Source organism: Meleagris gallopavo, chromosome 5 (genome assembly GCF_000146605.3).
Source record: "Meleagris gallopavo isolate NT-WF06-2002-E0010 breed Aviagen turkey brand Nicholas breeding stock chromosome 5, Turkey_5.1, whole genome shotgun sequence".
NCBI lineage: Eukaryota > Metazoa > Chordata > Aves > Galliformes > Phasianidae > Meleagris > Meleagris gallopavo.
In genome coordinates, this window is record NC_015015.2 from 48,353,720 (window position 1) to 48,376,570 (window position 22,851).

The following is a 22,851-nucleotide window of genomic DNA, read 5'->3' on the forward strand; positions in this document are numbered from 1 at the left end:
AAAAAAACCCTAACAATACACGTTTTCTGATTATTTACCTAGAAGTACATCTCTTATTATTACTACAAAAACCATCCATAATCAATCAGGTTCTGATGGTCCTGTCTGTATTGGCAGAATTCCCATTACACACTCAATCATCCAGTTTCATTGACTTTGTTTCTGCTTTCCATTTCTGCTTCTGATTGCTGTCAGATAAAGATCCAGATGCCTTTTCTGAACTTTCACAGACAAGAAAACAACACCTTCTCCTAATACCAGGAGAAGAGCCAGAAGCTGCCACAGAAACTGGAATCATCAGCTTTAACAAGAAGCGAAGAGTAGTGTAAACAAAAAGTGCATGATGAACTCAAAAGAAGGCCAAAGGAGCTGTAGAATTATCCGGAATGACTACCATCTGTTCAGAAAGAATAAACATGTGACAGTAAAGACTGATGGGAAATGCATCGAATACTTTCTTCTCTGATAGTCCTATCTTCCACTGAATAGAGAGAGTGAAACAACAAAACTGCAAATGGACAACAGGACCCCAGACAGGAACCAATAAAGGAAGCAAGCAGAAGAGGTGTGTCCATAAGGAAGTTTTGTTAATCCAGAAAAAAAGGTAATTCTCAGAAAGTGTTTGAAAACCTTGCAGCATGCTGAAATGATTTAACCCATCCCAGGAATGTTTAATGGTCTATATAAAACAGTGGACTTCATGAGGCTATAACAGGTCATAGACATCAGTCTTAGCCACTTTGAATGCAGAAAATCACAGAAAGTAGCTTGTAGGATGCAGGTGCCAAAAATATACCCTCTGGATGACAAGTGCCAAAACAAGTGACAGCATAACTGCCCAAACACATCCTTTTCTATCCTATATTAAATCTATATCCAGCATTCTTTTCTATACTACCCTCTAGCCAACTGGAAGTCAACTGTCAATAGAGGTGAAAAAGTTTGGAACAACCACCTATCTCTAAGTTGCAAGGACAGCCATGGCTTATGTGGTCTGTGTACAATTTGGTTTACTTTCAGGAATATGGTCTACTGGAGTCTGCCAACAATTAGGGTTTTGCAAGCCATTATCTTTACTGAAGATTAAAGTGTTTACTATGCAGTCAAGTCTGACAATCAATATTCTCCTTTGTGATTTACCTTCATGGAATTGCATAATTCTCACCTGAATTCACCATCTCCTAGAAAGCAAGTATTCCTGTTTCACCAGGAAGGCATGGCTATTAATTTATCATCCACACTGGGAGAAGACAAGCCAGAACTCACTATCTCCTATTAACAGAGAGTCTATACTGGCTCACATGCCAAGTACTGAGCATTTCCATTGCATTAAATGAATCAAACACTCACAAGTCACAACAGCTGCAGAGGAATTCAGCCAACACACAAGTAAACATGCAATTGGCATTGCCTCAATCTACCAGCTATACTTCGGCTTCCTGCCCTCGTACCTATAGTCTGTGCCTCTAGGAGGCACTATAGAACTACAGTCCAGGGCAACTAAGACGTTTAGAAAAGCAGCCGCAGCCATAAATCCACTTTTCACATGTTGTTGTTCATCTGCTCTCCATGAGGAGATGATTTATTTCTGTGGTAGAGAGCTACTCAAAAGAAAGCCTCAAAACATCCTAACAAGGATAAGTGTCACGTATGTGTTATGTCAGCCACTACCCATTAGAAGGCCTATTTCCTAGAACTGACTTAGATGTAAGTATTTTCTGTAAAACAAAGCACTGAAACCTCTCTGATATTATGAAGGTCATTGTTAACTAGGAAATGCAACTTCCACAGATCTTTTTGGTTAGTCTAATTTTCAGAACATTATTACTAAAACATGCCAAATCATCTCAGGATACTTCATGTAATACATGTGGAACACGTCATGTCATACACATTCTCCATCTCAGTACTCTGGGCCAAGCTTTTTTGTACAGTCTTGATTCTTCATGACATTCAGTCTTGATTCTTCATGACATTGAGCCACTATTGCCATTAAAAAAGATTCCCATGGACAGGATTTCTCTTCCCATAGTGAATCAGCAGTGCTTATTAAGATACCAGAATGTCCTGGTCTAACTGGAGGGATTCTGCAAAAGAGCACTATGAGACCTCTTCCCTTCAGATAGTATGGGTGGTAAAGCTCCATCTTTCTTCAGTTGAACTCCTCTGGTGCAGAACTGGAGTAACACAGCAGTGAGTCAAGTTTACTCTGCTTGCCCATGGAGCATTTAATTGTGTTCTTTCTGTTTGTGGTTCATGCACATAATCTAAAAGGTCATTTTACACTGAAAGCAGTTGTTTTGCTTTTTCTAATGGAAAAACAATTCCTCATCAAAAAATCCATAACAATAAAAATAAAAAATAAAAAAAATAAAAACACAACAAGAAACCCCATCCACATCTAAGAACCAGCCAGCAAGAGCATGCCATTGCACATCTCCCCACTTCACAGAGGCCAACAGTTCCCAACTTTCTCTAGATATCAGTTCAAGAAATTGGACTATAAAACAACGCCCTGAAGGTGAACAACAGTTCTTGGCCCTTTGCTTGATCCAAGCAATTACTCATAGTTCTTATCTTATTTCATGAGTGAATTTAGTTTAAGGTCAATATGACAATTAGCTTGTCTTGCTTGGACAGTAGATGATACACAGAAAACAGATGTTAACAGGTGTCCATATATACTACTCCCATCCGCCACTGTACTTACATGTTTACAGCATGCTACTGTGCTGAAAATTGTACACTGGCCTAATTAGATTGTTCTTCAAAAGTTCCTTATCAAAATCATTCCACCGGAACTTTTCTTTTATTGAAATTGTTGATAACCAATATTAAATTATGGTCAAATATGCAAAATATATATATATACCTCAATTGAACAATAAAAACTTCTTCAATTGAAAAAAGTAAAACATTCTTTCTCAGTATTTTTTAACAGATGTTTTTTTATGGTTTTATTCAGATTTTTCTTTTTCTTCTAATGTTTTTAACCCAAAGTTAGTCCACAGTCTTTCAAAAGAGAAAAGACATTACTATGTCTTTTATGCCTATTACTATGTGGAGAAGCTGAGAGAGCTGGGGCTTTTCAACCTGGAAAAGAGAAGGCTCCAATGAGACCTTATAGTGGCCTACCAGTACCTGAAGAGGGCCAACAGGAAAGTTGGGGAGGGACTTTTTTATAAAGGCAGATAGTGATAGGATGAGGGGAAATGGTTTTATTCTGAAAGAAGGTAGATTTAGACTAGATATTAGGAAGAAACCTTTTACTGTGAGGGTGGTAAGACACTGGAACAGGTTGCCCAGGATCTTTGTAAATGCCCCCTCCTTAGAAACATTCAAAGCCAGGCTGGATGGGACTTTGTGTAACCTGGTCTAGAGGGAGGTATCCCTGCCTATAGCAGGAGGGTTGGAACTAGATGATATTAAAGGTCCCCTCCAACCTAAACCATTCTATGATTCTATGATTATCTGGAGGTGAAATGGGACATAAAAGGAAAAAAAAAGTTCAAATTTCTAATCCACTCAGGAGAAAAATTTTAATATGTTTTCACTTCTTTCCCCCAAGCTTTCTATTTTTGACACTAATAGAGCTGAGATACAGTACTAGCATTCAGTCTTAAATCTTTTTGGTGTAAAACTTTGTCTTTATCAAAACAAAGTCAAAGTCAGCACTATAATTCCTGTGAGGGAGTTCAGAGGAGACAGAGTTCACAGTGAAGTCCAAACACAAGATGGAGATGACTCTGTACCAGAAGGTTGAGTTACTGCTTGTCCACACAGAATTCTGCAGCCCATTCATTGCATGTCAGTCTCCCTTTCTTCCATCAGCGAAATGCTTTGCAATAAACAAATCAAGCTCCTGAACAGCATTGCAAATAAAAAATGAAGACAGTTTAAGGCATATAATTTGGGTTACGATTTGCAATATTCATTAAGAGGACAGCCAATTCTGGCAAAGAAAAAAGTGCCCTTAGCTACAATAATGAATACGAGGCTTGTTAAAGCAACAAGACTGATGATCTAATCCATAACGATCTGACAGTGGCTGCTTTTATAAGATACCTTGTTTTGATTTTCATATCAATAATTATATTATGTGCCTCAAAACATCTGTCTGGCTGGCTGACTTGATGCATGTTAAAACCATCCTGTTTGTGAATATGCATTGGAATAGGAGCTATCATAGAATCATATAACAGATGTGGGGAGCAGTAATGACTCTAAAAAAATTCTGTGCTATGCCAGAGACAGACAGCACTCACTGTGGTCCCTTCTTCCCTTAGAAGTTATGGCTTGAATATGTGAACTGAGCCTCCCAATGCCCTACCACGAAGACTCCTCTTTGTGCTTTTCTTCCAAGGCAGAGAGTCAATGCCTGGGTTAGCACTCAGAGTATTCTCTTTCTGAACATGACAGGATGCTTCTACCTTGTCACCCAATGCAAAGTAGAGAATGAATTTCTGCTCCAAATTATCCAGGCAATTCCTGGCTAGTGTGGACAAGCTGGATTTTAATTTTCAAATAAAATGCACTCATCTTTTGGTTCTAAAGTTGTCTCAGGATCACAACTAAATCCCTACTTCTGGCATCAATGGCATCAAGTACCTGGAGCAAAAGGCAACATATTAGCTCTAAAGAAAAAAAAATTAATTGTTTTTCTGCAAAGACTTCTCTGTAAACTTCATTGATTTGGTGGGCCAAAACTGAAGTATGTTTTAATATAAATTAATACTGATTGCCAGTTACAAACTTAACTATTTTTTCTGAGATCTGTTTTTTAGAGTAATTTTACAATATGAGACCCAAAGAGTTGGGGTTTTTTGGGGAGGAGAGGACAGGAGAAAAGAGTTCAAATCTTGGACACTGACAAGCATGGGGCATCAACAACCTCCCTACGAAGCCTGTGATAGCTTCTGACCGCTATCATATTAAAGAAATTTTTCTTATTATCCACTCCAAGCCTTGTGCTGTTCTCACATGTCCTATCACTGGCTACCAAGGAGAAGAACCAGCACCTCCCTTTACGCTTCCCCTCCTCGGGAGTTGTAGAGAGAAGATGGTAGCTCACAGTTTAGGAAAATGGTTTATAACCATCCAACTCAAGATACTTTTCACATTTTTTTTTTTAATTGATACCTGGCTTTCTCCAAATTCACAAGCTTCTGTGACAGTCTAGTCTCTCTGATCCAACGCTGTACTACACATCCAGTGCATTCTCCACTGTTTGTTCCACACCTCTTCCTGTGCCCTAAGGCCAAATTATACAAATGAATATGTTGTTTTTTATGACATGGACAGAGTTGAGAAATGTTAACAACAAAACCCAAAACCACATTGTTTGTCTTGCTTCAAATTCTCTTAGAAAATTTAAACACAGAGTAAGTTTTTCAAAAGCCTCATTAAGATGTAAGCATCTCCAGAACAAATTAATACTTAGTAAAGCAAAACAAAAGAAATACATGATCTTGCACACAAAGCTGTGGATGTCATGACTTTACACCAATCATTTCATTTTTTATTTTATATTTAAACTTGGAAGAACCTAGTTGAGCAGGTGGACATAATAAAAGTTTTCACTTCAACTCCTTAAAATAGGAAAATTGCCAGTTGTTATGGACAAAGTCTTTGGAGCATGTTTCATTAGACTTCAATGTTCAAAGGAAAGGTCCTAAACCATGAAACATTAGAAGCAAAAAAATCCTAATCCATCATCCTGTGAAACAGGATGTTTCCCCTGTGAAGCAGGGGACAAAAGGACATATTACCTTGTCAATATTTACAGGGCTATATGTGCCCACCTGACTTAGTTGTGCAAATCAGAGTTACAAATTCACAACCAGTAGCAGACAACTGCATGATAAGAAGTGTTTGCACATGTACCTATATACACATCTACACAAAGAAAATCAGCCTAGCACATCTACCAGGTGTTTGGTTATGCATCTTGACAGGAAAAAAAAAAGAAGTGGCATATACAATTTATAACTGAATCTTGGCATCTTCAGAGGCACAATGCTGCTGAATTGAGCACTTGTGCTGCCTTCTGTAGCTCACTTATTATTATGTTTTTAAATTTTGGTTCCTTTAAAAGGTAGTTTAACTTTCTGAAAGGACTTTACATTACATTCCAGCCCATATTCAGAAAGAAGCCGCACTGAAATCTGCTTGATGTATACTTGCAAGTTCATGTTTCTGTATTGAAACCAACAAGTTCCTACAGAGAAAATCTGATCCTGCTTGACTGCTTGCTGTATGCAGACACACTTCCTTCACACTTGGGGACAGTGAAACCACTAATACATCAGAGAAAGAAGTTCTCATCTGAGAGGGATCAGTAGGAATCACAGAGAAAAAAAAATTTACAAAATCCACTCCTAATGCCCAAATATTGTATGAAAATGTCATCAAAACCATTTAGATTAGCACCCAAAGACTCCTGACACATTCTAATTCAATTTCAGATTACCAGATTTTGTTATCATTTTTACAAGTCAGAAAAGAAGAAAATAAAAGTTATCTCTGATCTTAAATATAGGTGACTTCTGTGTGGACAGTCATCTTCCACACAGTCTGTATTAGCAATGTGAAATAAACTTCAGGTTGCCTCTATATCCCCTCAACAATTTGTGTGAATTCCTACCATCATAGATACTGCCTCCTCGCTACACATTTCCGACTACACAAGTAAATAGGATTAGTAGCTGCCTCCAGGCAGTATTTCTTCCAGGATGCAGAAGGACTGCCACAGGACTGTAGTGACATATTTAATTTCAACAGCTAAGTTGCCGTATTATTCTGTGATGATCAATATTATTTCAGTATTGCATTCTGCAGTTCTGACTGGTCACTGTCAAGTAGTGTTGTTCCATTAACAATACTGCTCTTATTTTGAAGAGAAAACATTCATCATTCTTCCAGAATAAAAGATTTTGGTTTTCTTGTTGCTGTTTTCTGACCTTTTCCACACAAACAAATATGACCCGTGACGTAAACAAAACAAATTAATATTAAGTAATAAAAATTATTTTCCTTATTAATTCTTCCCTGTGATATTCTTCACTACACTGCAATAGGGCAATTTTATTGTTTTTCAAGTTCTAAAGCAGAACAATAATAACAGTAGCATCCAAAATTTTATTGTAATTGCCTAAATTGTATAACACCTTACTAGGATGTCAGGAAAACAGCCAAAGAATTTCACATTTTAAAACTGGGCATATCTAATATATCAACTTTGAGCATATTTTCAGACTATCCAGTCTGAAAGTTTACAAACTTTCCCAATTCTATTTTAGACAAAAGCTTTTAACAGACCACCTGGTTCTAATGACTCAAACCTAGGATATTTGATGTCCTCTTCACTATACTACATCAAATTACTGCTTAAAACATCAGTAAAGCAAAAATAATTCTTAGCAAATGTGTTCTTTTTAAAAAAAAAAAACTGTACTGCATATACTATATGTTACAGTCAGCAGAATCCTTAGTTCAGTTTCGCTTGCACACTGCTTGGTCTAGAATCCACTTAGGCAACGGAATTTTTTCTATTGACATTAAAGGGCTTTAAATGAGACTCCTACAGTATCACCAGATCCTTACAATCCTAAAATATGTATGAGGTTTCAGTACCTCTCCCAGGAGAAAAGGTTCAAATTATGCTTACAGTAGCTTTCCTAAATTAAGTCTTCCATGCACACTTGGTAACCCAACTAAAACTCAGTGAAATCAAAATATTAAGAGGTTTTATAGTTAAAAGGTATTGTGAATTATATAGTCTACTATCAGTATGCACTGTAGATAACTATAAATAAACTCTCTGGGAGCAAATTTCACAAGTAATACTTCATCTTCTAGCAGCTGTATATATGCTAGAGAGTTTTGAAAATCTCATACCAAATGTAGCTCATTACCTCTGAAATCAGTCACAACAGGTTATGTTTCACCACCATTCTTAGAAGATTGTCCTGGAAGTGGAAACACAGATGGACATTTAGGAAAATGTATACAAAGAAAGTTCATTCTTAATAATAGAAGTGCCAAACACTTGTATTTCCAAGGAGATCAAACCAATCTGGAGGTCAATACAATCAAGAAAGTCAGCAAATTAATGCCTCAAAAAATTAACATTTTCCATGTTTGGTCTCTTCTCACTGGTGACAGGTGACATGGCCTCAAGTTGCACCAGTGGAGGTTGGATATCAAGAAAGGGCTGTTAAGCACTGGAATAGGTTCCCCAGGGAGGTGGCTGAGTCCCCATCCCTGAATGCATTTAAAGATCATCCGGATGCGGTGGTCAGAGACATGATTTAGTGGTGGGTTGTTAGAGTTAGGGTAGTATAGTTAGTTTGAGGTTGGACTTCATGATTCTGTAGGTCTTTTCCAACCTGAGCAATTCTATGATTCTGTGTGTCAGCTAAGGTCATCCAGAGTAAATATGATTTCTTACTTATAAACTTGCTTACGAGTTTATAGCTTATGTAGCAAATAGCCATCATTGTTTTCTTTACATTTTGTTTTTCTTTCTAGTTTCTATCATTATCATCCTCATTGTGAAGTTGAGATACGGACATTGTCAAAGGAGACATCACTGTCTACATTCTTCTAAACTCTTCCTGAATCCAAATATGCTAGTAGACAGACAGTCTTCAATCTATTTCTTTTTCTGTTTTTTCTTCTTATTCCATGGTAGCTACCATGTTAATATTACAAAACAATTAGAACACACAGTTCCAACCCTGACTCTTTGCAAAGCACTCTAAAAAGTTTTTCTGAGTAAGAAAGGACTGAGTGAGGACTGCGTGAATTGGCCCATATGGACTTACATGCTAACTGTTGTTATTGTTCTCATAGAGTGCATTTAAGGTTTTGGGAACAAACAATAAAACAAACAGCTGAACAATTTTAATCATGGCCCAGTTCCTAGTTACAATTATTTTTAAGTTGTCTCACCATTTGCTAGAATCTGATTTTTTCCCCAATGAAAAAAGATATATTATGTAAAACTCAAAGAAATACTGCTATAAAATGACAGTAAAACTAAATAAATATTTCTCACATGTGACATGCTATGATTTCTGTTCCAAGCCCAATACTTGTGTATGAACTACATATAATTTAAAAAATGTTCCATTCTCTATATACTTCCTGTACCAGCCAGTTCTCTACTATACATTACTAGATAAGTTACAAGCATGACCTTTGAACTCTATGACTAGACAGAAAATATCAGATTTCGGCCACAGAGATGTCTGAGTAAGATCAGAATTCATGCTCATATGAAAGGCGTATTTCATGCATTCCACGTATCAGAATGCTGCAGCAGGAACACATCAAATCAGAGTAAGATGACAGTTTGAACATGCAAATAAGAATGGCAGAATAGGATGGTACAAGGATGCAAAGATAACTAAAGAGAATACTAATTAAGAATATCCTTTTAAGATCTTTTTTTCATTCAGATCCTTATACAACAACTTCCACCCAAGGCAACAAAAAGACTTCTGTCTTCAGTGTCTGTTATTGTGGCTTGCTACATGTGTTATAGTAACACATTGAAGACTCATTTAAGTTCAAGCTCCATAACCCCAGGTGCCATAACACCCAGAGTTTAGTAACACCTTCTTCCCGGAGCTCACATGAAGCAGGACCTTGGAGCATGCAGTGCAAATATATATCACAAACAAAATGCAGGAAAGAATCCAAACAGAGCCAAAGGGATTTAGGATGGGTTACAAAAATAATCAGTGTGGTAAAGCAAGAAACACTTCAGTTGACTGATTGTACACAGTGACCTACCTATTAAACCATGCTACCTGATAATGGACTTGGGCCAAAACTGCTCTGCACTATGTGAATAATAATAGAGCAAATGAAGTAAAAAAAAAAAAACCTTCCTGCTAAATAAAATCAAAAACTGCCAACCTGTTCCTACCTCATGTGGAGGAAAACATGCACTGCAGTAAAATTGTGTGCAGAAGGCAGGAATCACCAGTGTTTTTCTTGTTTTTAATAAGAGTCCTGCAGGAAAAAATATTATAAACGGAAACACAGAATCATTCCAGAGGTTACCCATTTCCACTCCTCCCACACCATGGCAGGCTCGGTTATAACCATGTCATTCCTAACAGATGTTTGTCTAATCTGTTGATGGATGCTCCAAGCTATTGTTAGGCAATCTCTTCCAGCACTTCACCCCCCTTGTTATTAGAACTGTTTTCCTTACTTCTAATCAGAACCTTCCTTGCAACAGCTTGTACTATTATTTATTCCCCTAAGTTGTCCTCCCGTCTTTAGACTAACCAGCTCCAACATATCCAAAACTCTCCTTTTAAATCACCTTGTTGACTAACGTTAATCTTGAGATTCACTGAACCTTAGTACTTTTTTTGCAGTGTTGGGTTTTCCATCCTACATTTACACAGTTGATTATTCTGTCTAAATGCAACAGCTTACATTTGTTTGTCAAAAAGCCTTGAATTTTATGTGTAAATATAATTTCTGGATCTATTAATTTCTTTCACTGTATATGGAGTTAGCGTCAACTGAAATTTCATAAGCCTGTACTATATCACTATCAAGGACACTACTAAAAACATTGAACACCAAAGGCACAATAGATGCTTATTGAATAGATCAAACTACTAAAAAGTAATTCTTTAGATATACTTAGTAAACTCCTTTTATATCCACTCTGTGGTTGATTCATTGAGAATATTTGTCTCAATTTCCTGTTGGAAAGTGGAATATTTTATTTTTATATATATATATATATAAAAATATACAATAAAGTTTTAATAAAATTGAGATAGACTCCCTTATTTTTTTTTTTAAGCAGGATCTGTTGTTCTGCTGTAGTTTGGCTTGACAAAACCTGACAATTGACACAATTTATTCCTGACATTTATATGTTGGGTGTTATCCAACTCTTCATCTTCTATGCGTTCAAAACGAGATTGTGGTGTGTCTGTTTGTATTTAAATGAATCAGTCTCTTCTATCTGCCCTTTTTCCTTATCTCTAATGGTAAGCACTACCTTTTCCCCCTTTCCCTATCTATCTTCAGTGTGTTCTCAATTACTGATCACTCTGGGACTGTTTGTCTTTTAAATATATCTAAATATGCCAGGCAGTCTGAAATAAATACCAAGCAGGTAAAATCTGTAGCTTAATAAATGTTCTTACAGTGTTTTACTTTACAATGTTAATTATCACTTCAATAAAACTTCTTCCTGTCTTTTACATTATTGCGGGTTCTGCTCATTTGGTTTTGACAATAATGTGGCTTACCTAGAAACAAATCAGGATCCTTGATCTCTTCACACAGGAGTTGGTCATGGGTCTGAAAGAAATAAATGCCCTGTTTCAATTCTCTGATGACTCAAAAAGGATGAGTTCACATCATCCCTTTCCAAACAGAACTGTGAAGAAATAACTGTAGAATTCTGGAAGCAGTGTTAGTAGCATCAGTGAAATACTGCACCTAAACTAATCAAACCTATTGTTCTGTAGAGCTAGTTTTCCAAGGCACAAAACAATGTTATATGCATCATTGCTTTCAAATGGGGAATAAGAGATAGCTCAGGGTTTTTTTGAAATGTTACATTGTTCATTTCAGCTAAAGTTAGATCAGATTCAAAAACAGCAACTTCTGTCTACTGCCCTTCACCATGAAGATAAGATAATGCAAAGCCCAGGTTCACCTATGTACATTCTTGAAGACACGAAAATGATGTTTACATACTTTTACAGAGTCTTGACACCAGATTAATACTAAATTCCATAACTGTGTAACTGTGACAAAAAACTATCTATCTTGTTAATACAAACCATACATCTAAATTTGAAAAAGGAACAGAAGAAATAGTCACAGTCTTTCTGATCTTCATCTTGTACTCTTGTTCCTTTTTTATCCTATATTCAATGTGAAGAGAATAATTTGCCAGGTCACTTTTTATTTCTTAGTGGCTTTACATTTCCAGGAATTTTAAGAAATAAAAATAGATTTTGTTGTGAAAATATAAATTACAGTCACACTGCACAGTAAGAATACTCAATGGAAACATTTATGTGGAATTACTTCTTCACTTTATTCTTTTTTAACTGTTGATAAAAACATGTCTAATGATTCTAAATTCTGTGAGTCTTCAGCCCACTAACCACAGTCTTTCAGTGCAAGGCCCAAACATCTCTCTAAGTACAATTGTGTTCAAAATAAGAGATTGTGGACTAAACTCTGGGCAGAAGGACAAACCTATAAACAATTCAGACAGTTCTTTACACAGAGATTGGTTGGAATATCAAACAAACTGCCAAAAGTTTTGCAGCCAGCAGTTAAAGTGACTTGTGTACATTAATTCAAAAAAAAGTTGGATTGCACTTTGGAAAAGAAAGAAATACTACAGTACAGCAGCCACTGACATGTTATTTTCTACTTTTTCTCTTCTCTTTTTCTGTATTTTTTGGAGGTTGAGATTATTGTAATACTATTACATATAACTAACAAATATACTAAAATCCTTCTACTTTCATTTGTTATGATCTGCAAGAAGGTTTCCCATGGTTATGTGAGACTGACCATTGGGCTTTCCTTGCAAGACTGCATTTATATTTTTACTTGCTTGAAGTATACATGTCTTTTTTTGTTTGTTTGTTTGTTTGTTTTGGCACAATTATGCCAAACTGCACTTTAAAAAAAAATTCAAGCCTCAAAAAACAGATGAGGAAAATGAGATAAGATATCTAAAGAAGTATACAGATGACTAGATAATTCAATAGATACCTGGAGAACAAAAAATTGAAATGAACATTATCTTCATCTGTTACATATTTCTGTCATGTCCAACCTTTTTGTGATCATTGTTGAAGGAAAAAGAATCTAATATAGGAGAGAGAGTATTCAGGGAAAAGGAAAACAACATGAAAAGTCAAATGGAAATTCATTATTCACTGGAGGAAAAATAACTGCTAAGCTTGTCAGAAAATTAGAACACCAAGATAATCACCAAGACAGAGCACAGGAAAGAAGAAGAAAAAAAGTTTTAGAGATTATTTGTATTAGCAAAGTCCTCTCATTCACCCAAGTTGTCATACTGGTGTCTAGAGCCACAAACAGGAGCAGTAATGACTATGAACATTGCTGCTGTAACGGAAAAAAAGAAAGTGGATGGGAAAAAAAAAGAGTATCACCCAGTTCCTTACCTTTCTAATATATGTTTCTTTCTTGTGGAACATCTTTTTATAGTTTTTTCAGTATATTTTTATATTTCTCAAAGGATCAAGTTTCTACTGTCTCCCTTCAAAGATGCTTTTGTGACTTAGGAACAACTGGAAATGCTTTAGCTACCAGTGAATAGATAACATAGCAGGACCAATCACCATGGCAATGTCAGTAACTGCTATTGATCACCTGAAAGAAGTAAATAAGGTCTTCCTAAAACGATTTGGCCTTACTCATCATTGGGAACATAATATATGTGGATAGAAATGAGAAGAGATCAAGGAGCCAGCAAGGGGTAGGTACTTGGCTAGACTTCACATTTGCAAACAAGGAAGAACTGGACAAAGACATGAAAAAATGGGGAAAGTCTTGATTTACTAAGTATGAGATGGTGGAGTTCAGGATTTTGAGGGGAGAAAACAAGGCAAAAAGGATCGTAACACTAGACTTTGAGAAGACTTTGGCCTATTCAGGAACCTTCTTGGAAGAATCCCAAGGGATATAGCCCTCCAGAAAGAAGATATTTTCAAATATCACCTTCTCTGTGTTTCAGTACATTCCATCCTTATGTGCAGGAACTTGAGGAAAGCTGGCAGGAGTTCTGAATGGATTGAGGTGCTTCTGACAAAACTCAAATATGCAAGAGCCAGAAGCAAGGATGGATGCACCCAGGAAGAATACAAGCTCAGTCTGAGAAGAGTTTAGGAAAGCCAAATCCACCTGCAGCTGAACCTGATAAGGGATGTCAAGTGGAAAAAGAATGAGTTTTGCCAGTACATCAGCAGAAAAAGAAAGACATGGGAAAACGTGGAACAGCTGCCGAATGGGGTATGGGATCTGCTAACAAAGTAAACAGAAAATGCTAACATCCTAAGTGACTTCTTCATCTCAGTCTTTACTGGGAATTTATTTGCCTTCAGGAGTCCCAAACACTGGTGGAGAAGTTTGGAACAAGGAAGACTTTCCTTAATAGAGGAGAATCAGGTTAGGGAAAATTTAAACTAACTGGATACCTACAAACACACAAGGCTAAATAGGATGCACCTATGGCAGCTGGCCAATGACACTGTGAGACTACTCTCAATTACCTTTTAAAGGTCATAGCAGTCAGAGGAGGTCCCTGAGAAGGAGAAAGCAAATGAAACAACTATCTTCAAGAAGGACAGAAGAGAGGATTTGGAGAAATAGCACCTTCCAGGCTCTTTTCAATGGCCCTCAGGGACAAGACAAAAAGCAATAAACATAGTCTGAAACACAAGAAACTCCTTCTGAGCATGAGAAAACACTTCTTTGCTGTGCAGGTTACTAAGCAATATAAAAAGTTGTCCAGAGATGTTGTGGGGTCTCCCTCCTATGACATATTCAGTAGAAACTGTGGTAGATGGCCCTGCTTGACCAGGGATATTGAGCCAAATGAACTCCAAAGATCCCTTTTTCAACCTTAACCACACCGTAACTCTGTGATTGGATGTAATTCATCTTGACTTTAGAAGAGCTTTTAAAACTGTCTTCCATAATGTTCTCATAAACAAACAAATAAATAAATAAAAAATAAGTATAAGAACAAACCTTCTTAAGGTGATAGTGTCTGAACACTGGAAGATGTTGTTTGGAGAAGCTTAGCAGACTCTACGTTTGGAGATACTCAAAACCCTACTGGACACAACTCTAATTGTTTGCTTTGAGCAGGAGTCTGTACTATGATGTACATGACCTCCACTGGTCCTTTTTAACTTTAAACATTCTGTGATTCTGTGTTTCAGGTAAAACTTCTGAAATTTAAAATATTCTATGTATTTCAAAAATGCTGTGCTCTCCCTCAGGATCCAGAAAAGTATGACCCTTGTCACTATGCCCAAACCAATTAGTAAATAACCCAGAATTAGAAAGGATGAAACTTGTCATGTGTCCGAAGTGCTATAGCATCAGATGATGTTTTACTACAGGAAGTAAAATCCATGGTGTTTAAAGTAAAACATGGAGTAGATTTAATAGAAAGTTTTTGTTTTCTTCATCCAGTAATTTATCATCATTTTAGACTAACAGCTGAAATTCATCTTTTGTAATGACAAATTATAGCTGGATGAAACTTGTCTGGGCCTGCCCTTTACTTCATTCTTAGTTGCATTCCCTTAGTCTTTGAGGAAAAAGTACTCAAATTAGGAAGTCCCCTTACAAAATGATTTGCAAGAAAGTGGAGCTATTTCTGTAAACAATAGGAAAGTCCAGTTGTATCTCTATTTGTGAGAGAAAAAGAGAAAACTGAGCTATTTCACCCAAAAATATACAAAGTAATACCAAAGAGTCTTTCTTCACAGTGATGGAGATGTCACAGGGCACAGTTGTCATCTACCCTGGAATAAGATTAAAAATTATATACTGAAATGACAGGAAGTCAAAGATTTACTCTTGCTTTCAATGCGAAAATTGTTTGGAAGAAAGTAAAGATCAACTATACAAAGGTTGTAGAAAAAGACAGTGTTTCCAAAAGAGAAAGCATGAGATACTGTGTGCAAGCATGGCTAATGACAAGGGGGAAAGGGAGGAGAATTGTGCCAGTACATATTTACTATTGCCAAATGAGCTGAAAAAATCCAACATCACTGCTATGGTATTTTTTTCACTAGATCTGAAGGACAGCAGCAGTGGAATCTGCTGCTTGTGTTGAAGTATCAAGAGGGGAAAGAACAAAGACGTGGAAACATCTGCTTTTAGAAGCCTCTTGAAAAATAATTATGCAATACCCTGTGAGAAACATCTGTTAAAAAGGCTGCTGTCCACCCATCACATTGAAAGAAGTCACTTAAGGAAAATATAAGCAAGATCAAGAGAAGATTGTGGCACATTTTTCTTTTGCAACACCCAGTACTGAAAATCTAAACTGAAGTTCAAACAAGATCAGCAAGATAAAGATGTGATAGAAGAAAGCAGGATGGTATACCACTGCTGAACAGATGGTACAACCTGCTATTACATAATCAATACAAATTGAACCAGATGCTATGCTTAGTATGTGTACTCTTTCTGAATACAAACAAATTGATTTCTGGGAACTCACAGCCCTCCCATTCACAGAATCTAATGCCTTACAAGAAGTGATAGAGCCCCTTCTTTTCTACCACAGAGAGCCTATTCTAGTTTAGTCTTCCTGTCCACCGCACAGAGGAATACAAGTTTTCCGTAAATTGTTATGCCACAGAGTCCAATGTTTTCAAGATTTCTGAGACCAGAATATAAACTGAAACACCAACATGAATAACAGTGTGAAATGCCAGTCCATTGATGACAAAATTCTTGTAGAGACTGATGGATAGGATAGCAAGATAAAATTTTACTCATTGCTAAAATGTCAGCTATGAAAATTTCCTCCAGTTGTTAAAACCTTCTAGAACTAGGCTCTAACAGCAGGAAGCAGTTAACCCCACTGTTTGTGCACACTGTCATAGTGGAAAGAGGGCATATAATATCATATCTGCACTTGAATTACTGTGCAAAGATTATACACATAACAGCTGGTATAAGATCCAAACCTTTCAGGTGGACTCATGAGCCTAGTACAGTGCTGTGTTGACATATGATGTCATATCTGAATGCTAAAAATCACCCTAACTCCTTGTCACTTTGATGTACTGTACATGCGTAACAACTCATTCATGTTTTAAAGCCTAAACCTTTAGCCAAAATACAGAAGGAGCTTGAGTACTTAAGAGAGCTTACATGAATAAAGGCACAAACACCTGATGCTTTCCAGCTTCTGTATTACTAGTATAATTAACTTCATCTACGGTTCAAAAGACACAGTATAGATGAGGTTCCATATTGCATGTGACAGAAAGAGGCTGGATATGAAATCCTGTTTCACCTTTATGCTTGAATTCATGCTCATTTCAGTTGCATAAGAAGTTCTCTAACAAAAGATCTGACTCCTTAAGTTAATGAGAAACTCTCCTTGGACCTCAGAACAAACACCTAAAATTCAACACTGTATGCTACTGTATTTTCCTCAGAAATTGATATTTGTCAGTAAGATGCAAAACAACTGTTATAAATGTAATACTGTTTGTAAAATGCTTTGAAATTCTTCGTGGTGAATAAAAAGACAGAGTCATGTAAGAAGATATTATTATTATTACACCAATTATAAAAATGAGTCCAAAATATAGTCACCTTGCTGCTTAAGTTGCAAAAGAAAAAAAATGTTGAATGAAGTAGGAGTAGGGGGAATTTAAACATTCCCAAAATAATTGTTAACCAGACTTTAGTCCCACTGAAAATTTAGGAAATGTCTTCTCAAAACAGCAGCTTATAAGAAGTGTCTTCTTAATATTTTCTCTGCTTATTTTTACTTATAAATTTTTCTTATGAAAAGTTTTAGCCTTGTTAAGTCTCAGCTCTCTTCTGAACTATTAACTGATTAATTGAGATGTTTTAATGAATATTTTTGTCTCTCCGTATATTTTCTTAGAAGAGCAATATATGAGCTAAAAAACCCAGTACAACTTACTCTGTGTGACAGATTTAGATATTTATCAAAGACGATGTGGGCATGTGGGAGAAATACATGAGTATGTTGTTCTCAAGTGCTTCTTTGAAATAGAGTTCCATAATAGGATCAATGAGCCAAATCTTAAAGCTTTCCTTGCATAAGAGGATCTCTCATCTCAGTCCCCTGGAAGAATACATGCTTTGGATATTTAGGAAGGAAATTAATGAAAATGCAGCCACACAGTGAAAGATTTGCAACATTCCCTACGTTGAAATAACATAAAGGAAGAGTTCTGTCTATCACTGCCCGTCACATTCAGTGGCAAGAATAGAAGATAGCAAAATTTATTGTTCTCTGAATACTTTGCTCAATTAAAGATTGCAAAATTTGGCTGAAGTATTCTATGTTCAGGACCTTTCAGTGGGAATGCAGTGAAGCCACCAGAATGAAGACCAAGCTAAATACTTTAACTGAGCAAGATATATTCTTTTGTGCTCCAAACTATGTGGAAGTCTGTATTACAAAATGATCTTACAGAATTACAGTAGATGCCTTTGACATCTAGGAAGCATGGCAATTGGCTTCAGTATAGAGTTTTCACAGCTAACATAGGTCACGTAGGTCAAACCAATTTCCATGTCAGTGCAGGACCAGTGTATACACATGTAAATGCCATACGATCGCTATCTGACTGTTCATCTAACTTCTATGTAATTTAATCAAAACCTTGGGCATCGTATAATCTGTTTTAAAAACAGAAATTGCCTTCTCAAGTGACAATTTCCAACTGCATTGGATGGGGGCAAGAGAACACTGTTCAGCTACTTGTAACTATGTCTACAAAAGCAAACTAGAAAAAGAAAATCATAGGTCTTCAAAAGCACACAGGCTTGTCTATACAGAGAAGTTAGTCACTGAAAGAGTGGTCAGGCACTGGACTAGGCTGTCCAGAGAGGCTGTGGAGTCATTGTCCCTGGAGGTATTCAAGTAGACATTGTACTGAGGGACATGGTTTAGTGGGAAATACTGGTGATAGGTGAGTGTGTGGACTGGATGATCCTGGAGGTCTTTTCCAACCTTGGTGATTCTATGATTCTGTAATTCATCAATGGAAATCTATTCTGCATGACTGAATAATATATAAATTTAAACTGTAATTTAAACATTCTCTTTCAAGCAAGCACTAGTACATAGTGTGAAGAATAGATGAATTCTGGACATTCGCTTCCACAGTCTGTCCTCTGAGCCAAGGGACAAGCCATAACACATTTCTTTGCTTTTCTCATTTTTTTATGGCTACACATTGTTGTCATAACCAATCTGATTATCAAGGATGCAGCTGGACTGCAGTGGATGTTTTCAGGAGCTACAGTGATATCTGCTGTTACAGCCATTTTTAGATCTGATGGACACTATAACTAGGAGCAGCAGAGGTATGTCTGATTATATTCTACACTTGTAGCATGTTGAAGACATGCTCTATTACTTTTTTTTAATGCATGCACTGCTGTTACTTCTTTATTACCACTCATTAAATGTTTGCAATATCAACACCCTCTCATTACTATCCTGCCTTCTTCATGCCTGTCTTTGCTGTGTTTGTACTATTCAAACATCAGTAAATTCATGGATTGCATAAATAATACTTGCAAAATAATTATTTCTCAAATATTGCATGTTGGGTTGAAACTCCAACATTCTACCTTTTAATCCTTATGGTATCTGTCCACTTTTCTGCAAGCATGTCTGTGGGAGAAAGACAGATATTTTCACGAAGGATTTAATTCCTAGACATACTTGTGCTGGCATATCCCCTAAGCCACTGAAAATAGGCTCAAATTCTATAAAATACCAACATTCACAGCAGTGAAAATAGAGTAACCTGAGATTGCCTATAATACTGAAGAGCAAATTCAGCAGGCACTTTGTCATATGAGATACATTTGTACAGTTCTAGTTCTAAAAACTAGTTTAAGTCAGATGGCAGCCTCAGAACTACTTAAATCATACAATCATAAGGTTGGAAAGGACCTGCAAGATCATCTAGTCCAACCATCCTCTCATCACCATTACTACCACAAGGTACTAAACCATATCTCATAGCTCCTCATCCAGATGCCTCTTGAACACTGCCAGGTATGGCGACTCCACCAACTCCCTGGGCAGCCTTTCCAGTGCCTGACCGCTTTCTGAGAGAAAAAGTTTTTCTTTACGTCTACTTGAACTGTCCCTGCAAAATTATGCATTCCAAGCACTACAGGTAGCATTGAATCCCTCTCTTTTGAAAAGCAGAAGATGAAAATGTAACATATTCAAGAATTGGGACACAACAATTATCCCATCATTCTATTTTTAAAGACCTGAAGATGTGATCAAAGAGAAGAATCTCACTGTCTCTTTTTTTTAGATCATCCTATGTCTATAAGATAAAATTTAAAAAGACAAAAAAAAAAAAAAAGACACACAAAAAAACTTTTTTGTAGAGCCTTGGAGACTTGTGAAACCAGAATAAATTAATTTTGATTGTTAAACCAGAATAACAGAAAATGAAATAGAAGAGGTGATGGATTTGTAAATTTTCTAACAATTTCAAAATCAGCAAATCGGTGGTATCCTGTTGCGACCAGTTCCAGGCTGATCTTATTTCAGTTAGAATTAAAGAAGAGTAATTCAACCATTTTAAATAAAATATCTGAATATAATCAGAAGAAACAAGACAAACTGTGAAAGACAGAATGCTGAATAATCTCTTACAACTGCTTTTAATTGGCCAAATTATTCGTCTTCAATATGGACAGAAAATGTGGTAGCTGTTGTTGCTACAGAGATGCAGCACATACCACTAACTAATCATAAATGAAGTTGACAATCCTGTTACATTAGCTCAGTGTCTCATCTGAAGTTATCTGACAAGCTTGCTTTGTAGCAGGTAGATTTCTTGAACCAAGAATGGATCAGCTCGAATTTAGAGCACAGAAGAAGAGGACCTCCTTTTTGAATGACAATAAAGATTAAGTCTTGTGAATTCTGTATCATCAGCACACCTGGTAAGTAGAAACTAGATTTAAACTCAAAAAAGGTGGGCAGGCAGTTAAATAGATAATTAGTATTTGTCTACCACATTATGTTAGAAAGAGAAACAACAGTTCAGTGTTCAGCTCCAGAAAGACAACAGAACTGCTAACCATGAGCATTAATAAAATACTGGGTTCTCAACAACCTAAGCAGCCTCATCAGTGCAGCATCTATGTCTACACACTCCCTTGGAATTAGGTACCTAAATTCTGTCTAAGGTTTTCTTTAGGCATCTAAGTGCTTTTTTGGATCTCACTCTAAATTCTTACTTCTCATAGAATCCTTTCCAAAAACTCCATTAATTTTTCCAGCAATTATCAGAAGACCATGAGATGATTCCACTAATACATAAAATAAAGAATTACGTTGCTTTTCTGTTTTTTTACGAAATACAAAAGAAAACACATCTGTAAAGTAAACCAAAAACATTGTGTTGTGTGACTAAGCCACTTAATAATGAAATATGTGTGGGGACTTCCAGTACTCTACTGCTGCAGACCATAAGATCTATTGCAGAATTATTATTAAAAATTATATAAATACACATCATTAACCAAGGATTATGCACACTCCTTACTTGTATACACCAAGAAGCAGAAAGAATGTGCAAAACTGCACATCTTTGCAACGCCCTCCACACTACTGGGAGATTCCTCAGTAACTGAATGAATACTTTCTCTGCAAAAGAACACAGCATTAAATAAAGATTCTATGATGTAGGGGAAAAAAACAAAACAAACAAACAAAAAAGCCATAAAATACAATCTAGGCAAGTCTATGAACTTAGATGCTTTTTCTTCTCTTCTTCCTCATTTCAGAACTCCAGGATGGAGATAATCAATATAATTTCACAGGACTTGTGTATTCACCATAAAATTAACTAAAATATTAAGATTTCATGCTAACTTTAAATAAATCTTTTTGTTAGAAGAAGAAACAGTCCATACTCATATGATTTAATCAGGCCATTCTCTCCTTTTCTTTACTATGTAAAACAAGAGAATTCAAAAAGAAATTGCAACTCATCACCCTTACAGGAGGTATCTTTTATTCCTCTTGGCAGATTTTTTGTATTCAAGCTAAAAGATGTGGGTTCAACTTTCATCTTCTTTTGATTTATATAATGATCCCAGTTGTCTACGTTAAGCCCAAATTCTTTATGAGCTCAGTGTACTGTCAACAACAATAGGATTCAGCTAGGCTTTGTGGATGCTGATGCTGAGTTGAAACTGAATTTAAATGGATCTGAGGTTTGTCTGAACCACAGCCTTCAGATTCATGACCAAACTTAGGATGGAATTAGACCCATGTTCTGTCCCAGAGCCATTTGACTTCTACATGGTTGTTTAAGGCACTTGAAGCTCTGAGGATAATGTCCCGCAGGAGAGATGGAAGTTTCACTAGTCTCAACAGTGTAAGAAAAATGTAATACTGAGATATTCCATTTGGAGTTCAAAGCAAATAGCTTCAGAAAACTAACACCGTATATTTCTGACAAGAAAGTAAGAGAGATATCTGAGCATATTCAATGTTAGCATTTTTCATCAGTTTTGTAATTAAAAGGATACATAAAATGTAATTGAAAAAAATGAAGGTTACATACAAGGTCTCTAAAACGTGTCTTCTGAAAGGAAAATCTTCATTAATTATTCATCTATCATGGCTCAGGTTTACTTTTCAAGACAAAAACCTGCAATTGCAGAAAATGTGGTATAAAAACCAACACCATAAATTAAGAAAGTGCACGAAGCAGCCTCTTGAAAATGAGGATAAGTGGAGAAAGCTGGGGCTGCTCAACCTGGAGAAAAAAAGGCTGACAGCAGCCTTTCAGCATCTAGAGTGGGATTATAGAAAGAATGGGACAGACTCTTTAGTGGAATCTGTTGTGATGGCACAAGGGAAAATGGTTTCAAACTAAAAGAAGGGAGATTTAGTCTGGATATAAGGAAGAAGTTTTTTACTATAAAGGAGTAAGACACTGGCACAAATTGCCAAGAGAGGTGCTGGATGTCCCATCCCTGGAGACATTCAAGATCAGCCTGCACAAGGCTCTGAGCACCTGATGGAGCTAT

General features: G+C 36.4%; 1 long non-coding RNA gene across 1 annotated transcript in view; it reads right to left on the reverse strand.

Annotated features, from left to right (window-relative positions):
* The window catches only part of LOC104911240, a 137,604-nt gene that overhangs the window by 64,299 nt on the left and 50,454 nt on the right, over positions 1-22,851 (reverse strand). The window contains exons 6-9 of the long non-coding RNA XR_002115423.2: positions 11,289-11,340; positions 9,935-10,020; positions 7,914-7,967; positions 5,140-5,251 (exon numbers count right to left, since the gene is read on the reverse strand). This is a non-coding gene — a long non-coding RNA (uncharacterized LOC104911240). The remainder of the gene's footprint in view (positions 1-5,139; positions 5,252-7,913; positions 7,968-9,934; positions 10,021-11,288; positions 11,341-22,851) is intronic.